Below are 15,743 nucleotides of genomic sequence, written 5' to 3'. Positions count from 1 at the left end.
ACTGTCCACTGCCAGCAGCATCTCAGTATAGGGAGGGGCCTGGAGATCAAAACTGGCTACACCTGGCTTTGGCTGACTCGATCTTAGCTACCATAGGCGATGTGAAACCAAGCCGGGCAATAGACTCATTGCGCCCAGAGGATAGTGCTCCTCCCCATCCTCCAGCATTTTCATTTTTTCTGTACTTGTTCCCTGAGTCTTAGAGGTGTAGGGCGGTGGGTTAAATATAGATGTCCCATTTAGGGCTGAGACCTCAGTGCCTTCTTCTCCCACTTTGATCAGTCATGTATCTCTCCTACTGACAGCTGTCCACTGCTAAAATGAAGCTTCTCTGACCAAGGTTGAGAACAACCTAGGTCGGCTAGTGCCAGTTTGCTTCAAATTGGTCTTGACACTGATAAGGGGAGTTATCAATAAAGAATGAAAACGTGACCCGGAAACTGCAGGGGAAAGATACTGATATCCTGTCCTTGCTCAGTTGTCTCTGAGGAATAAACAAGATGAATAAATAAGATTCCTTATCCAGAGAGGGAAACAACCGTGGCTGTGAGAAAGGCAGGTTGGCACTGGTTTAACAACAGTGGGGAGGAGTCCTTAGGACTTAAAGCAGCCCAAAAAGGTGATGGTGACATCAGAGGCTGGGACACTTTGAAGAGAGCTACTCCGTATCACTAAAGTTCCATTGTCTCAGTCATCAGTACATCCCCTCTTACCACCAGATTCAAGGGCATGGCTCTGGGATCCAGGCTCAGTGTGAGTTAAACAGGTGAGCCATGAGTCAGCCTAGGACCCTTCCCAACACCTCCAGTATCGTTACTGTGATGAAAAAATATTTTATTTATTAAAAGATCGTCTGTAAAACAAGAGAATAGAGCACACCTGCATATAAGCAGGGGACATCAGAACAAGTAGTTAGTAAGATTTTATAAATTATCACTATGCTTAAAAGTGAGATTTTTATAAACACTGTTTCCTCTAGATGCTACTACTGTTATGGGATTTTAGTCTAGACTATATGTTTTATCTTGAAATTATTGTGATGGTATTACATTATTTGGGAAGGAGTAATGGTTTGGATAACCTTTTTTCCCTCTTTCTCATGAGGAGGTTTAATAAGTTAGGTAATAAAGAACAATTAAATTACGGAAGAAAATGTAAACTGACTATAGGTATTAATTGAAAAATCCAAAGCATATGAATAGGCATTGGAAATGCAACCAGATCTCAGCCGATGCTGTGTATCATTTCTCAACAGCAAATAAAGAATTTCCCCTCCAAATATAAAGGCCATTTTACTTTTTACATTTTATGTACATAGGTGTTTTGTCTGTATGTATGTCTATGCCCCATGTGACCCTGGAAGTCAGAAGGTGGCATCAGATCCCCTGGAACTGAATAACAGATAACTGGGAGCTGCCTCATTATTGGTGGGAATCAACCCTGGGTCCCCTGGGACAGCAGCGAGTGCTCTTAAACCCCGAGCCATCTCTCCAGCCCCTCCTCACAAACCATTCTGCTCATCAAATCAAATGGTGGGAATGTTGGCTTAAGAACAATGAACAGAGGAATTCACTTTTGCTAATTATGAACTACTTTAGACCATAGATGCTCTCTGTGCTCAGCCCTTTTTTGTGGCACTGTCATCTGTAGGGACACGAATTAGGTAATCAACTCCTATTGTTGTGTTTTAATTTTATCATAACTTGGTGCCAAAGAGACAGTGTACAGATGTACAAACTGTCTTGAGCAAAAACCATAAAGCTTTTTCTTCTTGGTGGAAAAAAAAAAATGTTCCTAAAAAAGTAGCAGGAAACAGAAAAGATATTTCCAGAAGTTTCTCTGTTGCTGTCTCAAGCCAGGGCCTCCTGAGCAGCTCTGAGCACTGATTTGCTAAGTAGGGTCAGACTACATTGGGTTCAGCAATCCCAATATCATGGGTAGCAGCTATTTTATGGTGCAGAAGAAGTAAGACAGAAAGATGAGAAAAGAACTTCCAGAGGCTGGCCAAGGTTGTTCTGGGGCCATGACTGGGTTCATAGGAGGGGTTTCCTGGGTGTACTCCATGGCTAAAGTAGTAACCCCTTCATGGCAGATACCTATCAAAACTGCAGAGGCTGCCCAGGACCACAGATAGTGCAAAATTCCCATTCATACTCACGTAGGCCATGTTTCTTTTTCCTATACATACCTATGTACAATGAAGTTTAGTTCATCAGTTAGGTTTACTAGGACATTAATAATAACTAATAATAAAATATAATAATTATAAAAACATGCCACACTTACATTGTCAACATAACTGCTTTGGAGGTCACTCTTACATTAAATAAATACATTTGCAATGCTACGCCGGTTGGGCTGAAAGCTGGGGCAGTTAGGAGTGAGCCTGTGTTGGGTACGGTGTGGTGAGGCAGTTTGGGGGGGGAAATCAGCTCCTAATTACATACTTTCTGCTCACTTAGCCAGTCAAGTCTCTACATTTCTGAAACAGGATGGTCCTCCCTGGGGATGCACTGGATGGTCCTCCCTGGGGGTGCACTGGATGGTCCTCCCTGGGGGTGCACTGGATGGTCCTCCCTGGGGATGCACTGGATGGTCCTCCCTGGGGGTGCACTGGATGGTCCTCCCTGGGGATGCACTGGATGGTCCTCCCTGGGGGTGCACTGGATGGTCCTCCCTGGGGGTGCACTGGATGGTCCTCCCTGGGGGTGCACTGGATGGTCCTCCCTGGGGGTGCACTGGATGGTCCTCCCTGGGGGTGCACTGGATGGTCCTCCCTGGGGGTGCACTGGATGTGATTCTGTATGTGGCAAGCCCTTGATAAATACTGGCCTTGCATTGCTGTTGCTCTGTTTTTAATACCAAGACAAAAGACACCAATGACTTCACAGAGATTTATCCATGAGGGTTTTAAATGCCAAATGTGGGGAAGGAAGGAAATTTAGGCAGATTTAGAGGGCAGGCGAGCACCAGGAGTAAGAAATGGTCTTTTACATTTCTAGGCAGGGTCAAAAAAAAATCATCTCAGAGTTTACTATGGCGACTGCTATTTCCACAAGAAATAAGCTTGCTTACCCCTACCTACTGCACTCCAGTCAGAAGCTTCTAGCATCTAGCACCACGCCCTCTGCTCCCTCCGCACAGCCCCTGCGGCAGCTGCCATTGTGTTTCCTCTGCGGGGTACAGGCGCCTTGCACCCACGTGCGTCTCCTTTGTCTCCTCTGGGTGCTATTTCCTGAGCATCGGGACAAGCACAGGCTGCTAGAATTATAAACCCAAGCACACATTCTCCAGTCCCTCTGACAGAGCTTCATTAACAACGGAAACAACACCGGCCTGACACCCTGCAGCTCTCTTAGCTATAACCTACTTCCAAAGGAAATCCATCCGCAGTTGGTGCCAGCGGCTAAGCTCTAAGAGCCAACACATCAGCCCACTATTACTCCCAGAGACCGCGAGGACATGGCTGCATTTCTAAGAGTTATTCTCAGACTGGCCTCATTGTAGAAGATGAAAGAACAGTGAAGGCAAACGAATTTGAGAAAAACAGGGACTTATCTTACACTTAGTCCTGTGTTGAGTCAGAAACTCAGTTGTGCCTAATAGAAAAGAAAAAAAAAATTCTTTCTGTGATGGAAATAGGGAAAGATAGCACACACTTTCTTCTCTTAAAACAAAGGGTTCCATGAAAAAGGACTTTTTCTGAAAAGCCAACTGACTTTCAAACCCCTCAGGCCCAATTCAGATTTAAGGAAACTAGCATCATAGCTGCTCCGGGGACCACAGCAGCAGCAGAACTCTACTGCTGCGGAGTGGAAACAAAGACATTAATGTGCTGACCAGCCTATACCCAGAGGACACCTCAGAAACTGTGCAGATATGGGAATGAAGGGAACTCCATAGGGTGATGTGTCTGTGTCACACAAACACACTCACTTGTGCAATGCATCTGTCGCTCTTACTTGCATGAGAAAATGTGGGTCAAAACTGACTGATAGAGGGTGCGAGAATACATAGGATTTTACAAAGCTCTGAAAAATGGTCAATGGCTTCAAATCTTAGGTCTGTAGAGACTTCTCAGTTTTATACCAGCCACCTTTTCTGTAATGGACACTCGTACACAGAAGGAAGTATCTGCTCTCAAGTGGCCCTGCCTCTTTAGGGGTGTCACCACTGCAGGGCACACACGTGACAAACAGCAGACCTGTCCTTGGAGAGAAGGTGGTAGAATTCTGTGAGATTTTTCTCTGGTGTCGCAGCAACTCCTAGGTAGGGGCTAATGGAGGAGGGTCACATGATTCTGGTCAGTACCTCCTGTGGCTGTCTTTATGCATTACTATGGTGTTGTACATGACACCTAAAATCAATAGTCTCTGAATCCAGAAGAGTTAGGAGGTCTGGCCTTGTTAGAGAAAGTGTGTCACTGGAAGTAGGCTTGGAGGTATCAAAAACCTATGCCAAGCCCATGCTGCCTTCTCTCTCTCTCTCTCTCTCTCTCTCTCTCTCTCTCTCTCTCTGAGATAGGTGGGGTAGGGCAGAGAGAGAGAGAAGAGAAAGCTTGGAGAGGAACCGGGTCTTGTGTTACAGTTCACAGGTTATGCTCCATCACTGAGGGAAGTCAGGACAGAAATCAGGGCAAAAATGCAGAGGCAGGAACTGAAGAAATGCTCCTTTCTGGCCTGCTCCCCATGGCTCTCCTACCCCAGCCTGCTTTCATATACAACCAAGGACTGCTTACCCAGGGATGGTTTCTCCCACATCAATCATTAATCTAGAAAGTACACTATTGATTGGCTTTTGGGCCACCTAGTGGGATTTTTTTCATTGAGATTCCTCTTCCCAGATAACTCCAGCTTATGTAAAACAAACAAACAAACAAACAAACAAACAAGCCAGCACAAAAGTCTAACCATTTCTTTGTATCTTCATTTCTTTTTGAAAACTCTCCAGTCACCCAGACCATATGTGAAGGCATATATTTGTGTTTCTCTTGTTAGCCTTTTAGTAGTAGTTAGTAGTAGTAGTTAGTTAGGTAGTAGTAGTAGTAGTAGTAGTAGTAGTAGTTAGTAGTAGTAGTTTAGTAGTAGTTAGTAGTCTTTTACTACAAAGGCCGCCTTTGTGGATTGAGGGTAGGGGCTGGTAACTTCTCTCTTCTTTACAATTGCGTATATTAACAAAAAGATCGCATGGGATGGACATGGGACTTGAGCTGTTCCATCATCTTTGCTGTTGAGTTAGGGCCCTGAGTCTTTATTTTCTGCAGTCAGGACACTGTTGAAGTTGTTACCCAGATCTGCACTACAAAGAGTTCCCTCCCTAGGCAGAACTTTTCAGATGACCCTGGCGGGGGACTTACTTACAAAGTGGAAAATGCAGCTTTGAGGGGAAACAATGCAAAACAGAAAGCAACTCAGGCTCAGCCTGGGGCAGGCTCGGTGGTTTTCTTGTCATGAATTATTTTGTTTTAATTGAAGAAAAAAAGTCTCAACGACAAAACGAAAATGAGCACTTATAGCTGGGTAGTGACTTAATTTGAATCCCAGCTGCACGGCCAACACCTGCATGAATATAATGCCATGACAACACGACATTCCTTAAACCACTACTTATCCTGAGAAAGTGTGAGCAGAGATCAAAACATCATTGTAGGCAATCTCCAGCTGCTAAAGACCTAAGCTAGCTATTGGCCTAACACTCACGCTGGATTCAGAATGCAGGGAAGTTCTAAGAGGGTGACACAGGCATAGTGAGGGGAAAGAGCCAAATGTGGGGAGAATGGGCAGAGACCATAGTCAACCCCTGCTAGCCAACCATGTTCTCTTCTCTTAATGGCTACTGCCAACTGATATGCTTAACCTTTAAGAAGCTTACCAGAATGTAGAACCTTTCAAGTGGAGAGCAAACAACAATCTATTCTGTGTATTTTCACATTAACTAATGTACAGCACAGGCCTTTTTTCTTCTTTTGCAAATGCATTATATAGTAAACTTGAAATAAATATATTCTTTTAAAAAAAAACACCAAGTTATAATTTATCATTTGTATCCAGGGCCCTATATGGTGGCTCATCTCTTTTAACCCGACACGCAAGAGGCTGAATCAAGCAGGTGAAGAATTTGTGGCCACTAAGGGACCCATAACAAGATATTATCTCAGGAAACCAAAATGATCGAAGCTAAGTAAAAATATTTGCATCATGGTTTGCAATAAAAGGAATCTATGGGTATTACAGGCAACAGCTGACAGATAATCCTTCTAAAATTTTAAATAGATTCAAACCTGAAACTTGGAGAATAGCCATCCAAACATGAAGCCAGATCAAACACAGAACCTTAATTTTCCAATGGCCTTGTTTTAATGCCTTTCAATAAGCTCATTATTTTGTCATTTAAAAAAGGCAGAGTGGGTTGTAATCCATTCCTGGTGTTAAAGAGCTAAAATCCTGATGCTTTTGATGCTTTCACTTCCTGAGTTCAATCTTTTGATTTAATCAACATAATTGCCGGTAACTGTGGTGGTTTGAATATGCTTGGCCCAGATGAAGCAGTACTATTAGAAGGTGTGGCCTTGTTAAAATAGGCATGGCCTTGTTAAGATAGGCGTGGCCTTGTTGGAGGAAGTGTGTCACTGTGTAGGTGGGCTTTGAGGGCTCCTATGATCAAGCTCCACCTAGTGCAGAAAAGAGTCCCCTTCTGGCTGCCTGCAGAAGAAAGCCTCCTTTTGGCTGCCTTCAGAACAAGATGTAGAACTCTCAGCCACTTCTCTAGCACTGTCTACCTGCATCCTGCCATGACAATGGACTGCCATGACTCCGAATCCGTAAGTCAGCCCCAATTAAATGTTTGCCTTCATAAGAATTGCCTTGGTCATGGTGTCTCCTCATAGCAATATAAACCCTTAACTGAGACAGTGATCATGATGTAGTAGACACTGAAGACAGAGCACCGAGCAAGATAGGGCAGCAGTACAAAGCCAGACACTTTGCCATGCTGAGTGACTGACATATGACAGACACTGTGAGAACAATGTTAACAATGAGCAGCCTTTCTTCTCTCACAGGCAGTTGCAAGGCTTTGTGAAGAAATCCACAAAAGCATTCTAAAATGGTGACAACCTACCACACATTCTCACATTCTACTAATTAGCTTACTTCTAATTTGTCAAAGGGCAGAGCATGTCTCATGGGGACTAGAGGGATAGTTCAGCTGTTAAGAGCACTAATTGCTCTTGGAGATTTTCAGGGTTCAGTTCTCAGTACTGTCTTAGTAACTCTGTCTGTAGTTCCAGTTGCAGGGGACCTTGTGCCCTCTGCTGGCATCTGTGGGCACTACATGTATGTGCTGCACATAAATTCATGCAAGCATACATATGTACAGTATATTGTATATTAAAATAATGTAAAGTAAATTATCTCTCTTGAGTTGTAGCCTTGTCTTTGTCTTAGGCAGATTTCTGAAGGATCACAACATTTACAACAGAGCTGGCACTAATTTTAACAGCTTCAGCATCCCACACAGTTAAAATCTTTGGATCTAGCAATTCAATTCTTTCTTAAGTAGAGAATTCTTGGTTCAAATCATCTTCAGAGCCAAATACATAGACAGATGCCATTTGGTTGCTCTGGCAGATAGAAAGGGCTGATTTTCCAGTTGCATACCCTGAGGCTCATGTTTGACCCCTAGGGAGCCTGAGGCATTTTGAAAACCACTCCATTCCTATGGTTGAATTTTTAGGAGGACAGGCCTTTGAGCAACTCAGGCTAGACTTCCATCTTGATTCCACTAGAAGGTCTTCTTCCAACCTCACTTTCTGACTCCATGTACCATTGCACTGGGTATAGTGGGGACTTCATAACTTTACCCAAGGAAAGTTCTTAGCACACAGCCTGGAAGGTACAGAACAGACTTACTAATTAGCATCAATATTTTTCTACCCGATTGGCTTTCATAAACTATTGCATTCCACATGTCCTTGCCCCATTTCAAGCTTTATAACACATTACTCTTTGCTATTGTATGCCAAGTAAATGACACATCACTTATCCTGTAATGGATGAATGACTGTAGGTATGGGTATGGGTGGCTATTTCATTATGTCTGTGTCTTGGTTAGGGTTTCCATTGCTGTGAAGACCATGACCAAGGCAACTCTTACAAAGTATAACCTTTAATTGGCTTCAGAGGCTCAGTTCATTATCATCAAGGCAGGAAACATGGCAGCATACAAGCAGGCATAGCTCTGGAGGAGCTGAGAGTTCTACATCTTGTTCCAAAGGCAAATGGGAGAAGACTGGCTTCCAGGCAGCTAGGAGGAAGGTCTCTCAAAGCCCACTCCCACAGTGACATATTTCCTCCAACAAGGTCACTCCTCCTAATAGTGCCACTCTCAAGACCAAGCATATTCAAACTACCACTGAAACTATATTTAGAGCTATACAGATGACACCACACTCCACCAGCCCATCAGTGGAGTTTAGCACTCCACTAACCTGCTGTCACATGTCCAGGCTTTGATCATACAAAATAACTATGCATAGAGCATGAGACAAAGACCAACTATATAAAGTGTGTGAGGTTATATGTGTTGATTGTTGTCCAGTTAGCACAAAGTAGAATTGTCTGAGTAGGGGGAGTCTTAATTGAAATAATGCCCTATCAGATTGTCCTTTAGTCAAGACTATTGATCATTTTCTTGATTGATGATTAATGTGGGAGGGCCCAGCCAACTGTGGGCGATTCCATCTCTAGATAGGTGGTCCCAGATTGTATAAGAAAGCAGGCTGCGCAAGCCATGAAGAGCAAGCCAGCAAGCAGCATTGTGGTGGTCCCTGCTTCAGTTTACCTCCATGTTCCTGCCCTAACATCTTTCAGGGATGGAGTGTAACCTGCAGCATGAAATAAACACATTGTCACAGCAACAGAGACCCAACTAAGACAATATATAAATATGACAGGCAAAATGCCTAAAAGAAGAAATTGCCCACAACCCCAAGTCATGTGTGTTCCAACTATACCATAAGTAGCAAGAACAAATATATTAACCAGTAGGAAAAGTTGGTAGAATTCCTGAGGAAGGAGGCTTGAAGTGGGAGGGAAAGGGCCTATAATCTCTATATCTGGGATAGGGATGATGGAGAAAGCCTGTGACCTTTACAGAAAGGTTCGTAAGAGACAAGACTGAATTCAGAGAAAGCAACACCAGTTCACTGAAAGTTTCCTGAATGCGATTCTAGTCTACTTTAGAATGAACTGGAACAGGAGGAGTCAGAAGGGAGGACATCAGGACATCTGCTCCGGGGCTCCACCCAGTACCCAGAGCCACACAAAAACTAACTTTATCTTGCTTCCACTTCCTCCTCCTCCCTCTTGATCCCCTTGTGTACTTCAGTATCATCCAATGAAAGGCAAGTGAGGAGACAGCCTGTCATCCCTCAGGCATTGCTACTCTGCCCATACCACATTCACTAAGGCGCCATGACACTAATCTCTGCTTGCAAATGTTTAATTCTATTCACCAACATCTGCTCCTACAACCAGCTATCCAAATAGTGTTATCAGAACCTCTATGACTGTTTCAACTACCACCTTCCACACCCCTTGGGTTCTTCCAACCAACTCTTAGCTCTCTTTTCAAAGACATCTTTTCAAAAATGTTCTTGGGATCATGTCAAACTTTCCCCATAGCCCCAGGATATTCCAAGTCCATATAGCAGCTTGTCACCACCATCACTACTCCCCGTACCTCCCTTCTTTTCTTCTTCCTTCTTATCCATTCTGGGTTCCTCTCAGTTCCTTTACAGTCTGATATTCAAGAATGTGTTTCTCTCATTAAAATCACCTTCCTTTTATCCCACATCCATCCTGACACTATGTCACACCTACACTCACAAACATGGCGAGTCATCCTGCCCCACCTCAGTGGCCTGGTTAACACCTCCTGTTCCTGTAGGTTTTCCAACTTAGAATCAGCTTCCTGTGAGAAGCCTTTCCTACATTCACACCTTAGAGCCACAGTGCATGGTCTCCCAACCTCCTGTAATTCTTTCCTCATGGCCTAGATCACTGCTATTTTTCAATGTCTGCATCTCACACTAGAGCTGATAGTTGGTCCACCGGGCAATGACCATGACTACTTTGTATGAAATGTGCAGCAGTTGGGATTGGCCAGAGTAGATGCTCAACAAATACCTGTAAAAATGAACCAACAGCGGAATTAAGATCACTTAAGTGCCCCCTGTAGGTCAGAGAATAAAAGAAGGACTGGAAGATGAGGGACCCTGAGGGGTTTTTCAGTCCCAAATCCTTCTCCTTACAGCTTCCCCTTCCTGCCTGGTGTCAAGGCGAGGTCAAGTTCTGTTCTCCAGCATTCTTGAGTAAAAATATTCTCAGAATGTACTCATAGTCACCTGACCCTCTGGAACGACTCAGGTAGAGTTCAAGAGCATGTCATGATCTGCCCATGCTTGCCAGCCAATAGATTTAAAAGTCAATATGCTAAGCCAATAAGTTTGAAATGTAACCTTGCTGATGGAAACCTTGCCCCTAAAACGTATTAAAACTCCTTGTAATAACCATTCAGGGTCGCCTTCTCATCACTCACCTCAAGGGACTGATTGAGGGTTGACCAGAAAATAAACCTCTTGCTTTTGCATCGATTTGCATTTAGGTGTCTCACTTGGGGGCATTTCGAAGTAAGTACCACTGACCCAGAGTTGGGGTCCTACAGAGACATTTGAGAAACCACAGTTGGCACTGATAAATGTAAAAAGGAACCAGAAAGCAGGAGTGCGTCTGCCAAAGGCACAGGCAGATAGTTGTACCAGAAACATATTTTAAAAATTTTAAGTATAAATGGACAGAGACATACAGGGGTCATCCCCCAGAGTGCTCCCTAAACCAACGATGATGATGAGTCCTGCATAACCAAAAAGTTAACCAAAGCCAGAAACCTTGCTCACTCCTTGAAGCATACCCAACTATGGTATGGTTTTTTAAATTATGACTTGTACTGAATCATATTTTAATTTCAAACATTTTTCCCTTAAGATAAGTATGAGAAAAAAATGACTGGAAGAATAAATCACACTTTATGAAATAAGTAGTAGGTACTGTAATATCACAGCCTTGGACACAGTGGATAACTGCTAGACATTTTCCAGAGTGAAAGCAACTTGCTTCAGACCTCTGCTGCCTACCACTCCCCTCCACCCATAGACACCTTGAAGAAAGGGCCCACATCACCACACAGGACCAAGCTTAGAACAGAACATGCAGCAAGTGGTGGCTAGAGATTGATTGACCATCTTATAGATACAGAAGCATGTACTAGCTGAAGGTCAGATCTTGGTTCTGAGTCTGTTCTTCAGTTGTTCGACAGAACTCAAAGTCTTTGTCTGTGTGCAAGGTGGCCATGAAGACTGGGGGAAACAACACACAGAGTCATTTTTCAATGGGTAAAGAACACAACTGCATACTGCCCCTCATTCTTATGTGGGGCTGTGATAGGCAGCCTATTTTGGTTGAATGAGGCTTGCTCTGGAGACCCAGTAGAAAACTCTACAAGGGACAGAAAAGTGAGCCACGTTCCCAGAGTCAGGTGCCTGACACCACAGAGCCCCCCAACTCCATATTTCTGTGACTATCAGTCACTCAGACAATGTCCCAAGCATTTGACATCCTGGGTAGACACCCCCACAATTACCTGACTATAGCCAGGCATACTCCTCCGACAGTAACCTGATAGCCCAGCCCACTATAAAAAGGGGCTGCTTGGCCCCTCCTCACTCTCTAAGCTCTCACTTTTTTTAAACTCTCATCTCTAGCCCTCCTTCTCTCTCTCCCTTCACCCCCTCCATGTAATCATGGCCAGCCTCTCTCCCTCTTTCTACCTTCTCTCTTTCTCCCTGCCTTTCTGCAATAAAGCTCTAAAACCATAGACTGTCTCTGCTTGAACAATGGGATAGGCTTTCCCCTATTGAGCCATGTCTAACTTCCCGAGGGAAGACCTTCCTGAGCTCCAGCCATGAACTGGATCAAGGACTCTCATCTGCTTGGGAACCAGCCAGTGCCTCCCTCTCCCCCTGCCCTCTCCTCCCTTTGGCCCCCGGGCTGACCAAGCCGCCCCCAGGGGACCCCATTCTGTTCTCAGCGGTGTCTGGGATGCCTGAGGCTGAGAACATGGTACCTAGGGACTGCCCCTTGTTCACTACCCGCTGAGCTGGGGCCAGTGGATTCACACAGCCAGACACCCACCCAGAGCCACGTGGAAAGTGTGCAGCAGTCCTTCCACGTACACCGGCCCAGAGCACCAGAACTCTGGCAGGTGTTGTTTTTTCCCACTCTCCTTTTATTCCTCCAAGCTCCCTACCCTGAATTTTTATGCACTGGAATTTCAGCACTGGATGTAAAGGGAGGAAGTCAGGATGCTTAGTGCATATTCAGCATGAATCTGAGTAGAGGACTCTGCCAGATGCTGTGTGTGTGTGTGTGTGTGTGTGTGTGTGTGTGTGTTTCCAGTACTCATGATAACCCTAATGAATAACTGAGCTTGGAATTGTTAGACACTTCAAAAAAGTCATAGAATGTCAAGGGGACAAGCTGCACTAGAGTAAATGACATCAGGTTGATTGTCATCACAGGATACTTTTAAACTCACCTTGTTACAACTGCTTGTTTTTGTTTAACTAAGATTTAACGATTGCTTAGTATGTTAGGCATAACTCTGAGATTTTGAATCATGGTAACAAAGATATGAGCTCTGACATACAGCACATAGCTCAATGGCAGATAGAGATTTAAATAACTACATCCTACAGTATACCGTACGTCTAATAAAACAGGGATGTTAAGCTTGGGGAAGAATATGACAGGGAACACTGGGGTGGTTCGGTGGGTTGGGAATAAAGACAATGAAGATGATAATGGTAACAATTTATATTAAGTGACACCAGGCTATACTCCAAATTTCTCACATTCATAAATTCACTACTTTAGCATAGGTAAATAAATTGTCACATTTGTGCTCTTATCCTACATCCAGTTGATGTCACTGTGTGCTTGGGATACTATACTGAGTTAAAGGACCAGCTTATCGAGCTTTCAGGGGAATTCACTAATGATGTTTTTACTGTCTCTGTTTTTAAGTGAAGGAGGAGGACTGAAGAAGTAAGTATTGAGAGTCTTTGCCTAGCATGCAAGAGGTCCTGGGTTCAATGCCTAACGCTGAAAAACCCAGGAAAGAATAAAATACAGAACCAAAGAAACATTTGGGTTTTTGAAAAGATGAACAAGGTCAACAAAGCCTTAGTCAACCAGGCAGAAGAGAGAGAGAGGACCCAAAGTAATCAACTGAGAGATGAAAAGGGAGACAGTACAACAGATGCCGTGGGATTCGGGCCATTATGGTATACTTTGAAAACTCATATAGAAAAAAAAAAGAGTTTAAAACCTAGATAAAATAGGTGTGTTTCCAGACATTTATTATCTACAAAATTAAATCAAATGAATATAAACAATTTCAATAGATTACAATGAACAATGTAATTGAAATAGTAATAAAGAAATTAGTCTCCCAACTAAAAAAGTCCAGGGTAAGACAGATTCATTGCACCAGTAGCTAGCAAGAAAAAAAAAATGGCACAGATTGGACTTGATGTATTTTTTAAAAATGAAGACAATAAGTTGAGTGGATATGGACGGTACATGGATCTGGGAGGGCTTAGGAGAGGGGCAAATGTGACCAAAGCTACTACAACCTGTAGAGTTCTCAATAAATGAATAAGAACATTTCTTTCTTTCTTTTTTTTAAATAAATGAACACTTTATTATATGTAAGTATACTGTAGCTGTCTTGAGAACCTCCAGAAGAGGACACCAGATCTTGTTACGGATGGTTGTGAGCCACCATGTGGTTGCTGGGATTTGAACTCTGGACCTTTGGAAGAGCAGTTGGGTGCTCTTACCTACTGAGCCATCTCACCAGCCCTAAGACCATTTCTAAAAGAAAGGCTGATAGCAAATGCTGGAAAGGGTGAGAACCAGGAAAGGAACCCTTATGGTGCGGAAGGGGTGCGGATTAGGGAATGGCGATTAGTTCAGACACTATGGAAATCAATCTGATGAATTCGTCAAAGCCACGAAACAGAGAACGTGTCTATACCACACAGGTGAAGAGACCCACAGGAACCTATGTAGGTAAATACCAGAGACAGCTGCACATGCATGTTTATCACCATGATGTTTATTATATTTAAGTTGTGAAAATAGCCTACATGTCTATCAAAAAATGAATGGACAAAGAAACACAATACACACACACACACACACACACACACACACACACAGGCGTTTTATTCAGCTGTAAAGAGGAGTGAAACAATGGTTAACGTCATTTTCCAGGAAAATGGATAGAAGTGGAAACATTAAGTGAAATGAACTCCACCCAGACAAGTATTGTTCTCTAATTATAGCCACATACACACAGACACACACACAAGCACACAACATGAATGTACAAGCATGACAATCTGGGGAAAGGAAGAGGAGAGGTGGTGGGATAGTGGAGTAAATATGGCTGAAGTTCGGCATACACTTGAATATAAGTGTCCTTATGAAATCCGTCACTATGTACCGTGACTACATACCGATAAAATTTAAAACTGTAAAAGAGCAAAATAAATAAACAGGAGGAAATGAAATAAAAGAGAAGTCAAAGCTGTGTTCTAGGACATAGAATTTGCTACTGGACCTTCAACTCTGTAGCGGGTTGGCATGGCTTTGCTGTTGGTCTCTGCAGTCTTTCTTGGGTTAGTTGGGAGATTTTTTTTTTTTTTTTTTTTTTTTTTTTTTGAGCTTGGGTGCTATGAAGGAGACAGAGTCGCACAGAGGCAGTATTCTTTTTATGCTTTCTGGTCACAGAAACCCAAGCTAGTCCCTTCCTGACTCCTGTACTGACTTTTAAGAAAGACCCAAAAGAAACCCTTCCCCTCCTCCAGGTCATTAATGTCAGGTGTTCTGTCACTGTGAGGAGAACGCCAACAGATTGGCTCACGAGAGCATTTCTTTACTTGTGTTTTATCTCTTTCACTAAACCAGTTCTGTGAAGGCCACGCAGCCTAACACCGTGTAGATAAGTGATTATCAGCTGGTGGGTGGCGACCCCTTTGGAGGTTAAATGACCTTTCCACAGGGGTCACCCAAGACCATCAGAAAACTCATACATTTATATTAAAATTCATAACAGTAGCAAAGTTACGGTTATGAAGTAGGCGTGAAAACAATTTTATGGTTGGGGGGTCACCACACCATGAGGAACTTTATTAAAGGATCAGGGCATTAGGAAGATTGAGGGCCACTGCTCACATGAAAGCCCTGCCCATCAAGAATCTTGTAACTTCGTCAGAAAACTAACTCAGTGCAATGTGGTTAGTGGCACTAAGCATGTGAGACGACACATCTAATAGACTCCAGCTAGGGTCTCAGACTTTGTGTAGGGCAAGCTATCTGGAAAGCCACTGTCCCGGACACTACCATCCCCTTCCCTCTGGCTTTCTGTTTACCAGCCATCTGTTGCTGGATGTGCTGTGTCTCTATCCTGCTATGCATATTACCTTTGCAAAGACGCATTTCCCAGATGACACCATTTCTAAAATCATTACACAGGAAGTAGAGGATGGCCCCACCTACCACACCATAGAGATGGCATGGCTAGAGAGTAAAGAATGGATTGTTGGCTGGCCATCATTC

General features: G+C 43.5%; 1 protein-coding gene across 10 annotated transcripts in view; it reads right to left on the bottom strand.

The window, feature by feature from the left end:
* Positions 1–15,743, bottom strand: part of Dclk1 (doublecortin-like kinase 1) — a 296,766-nt gene that overhangs the window by 120,047 nt on the left and 160,976 nt on the right. The window lies entirely within an intron of this gene.

The sequence above is a fragment of the Mus musculus genome, chromosome 3 (assembly GCF_000001635.26).
Source record: "Mus musculus strain C57BL/6J chromosome 3, GRCm38.p6 C57BL/6J".
NCBI lineage: Eukaryota > Metazoa > Chordata > Mammalia > Rodentia > Muridae > Mus > Mus musculus.
Note: the sequence above shows the minus strand (reverse complement) of the source record. Positions and strands in the feature narration are given on the sequence as shown.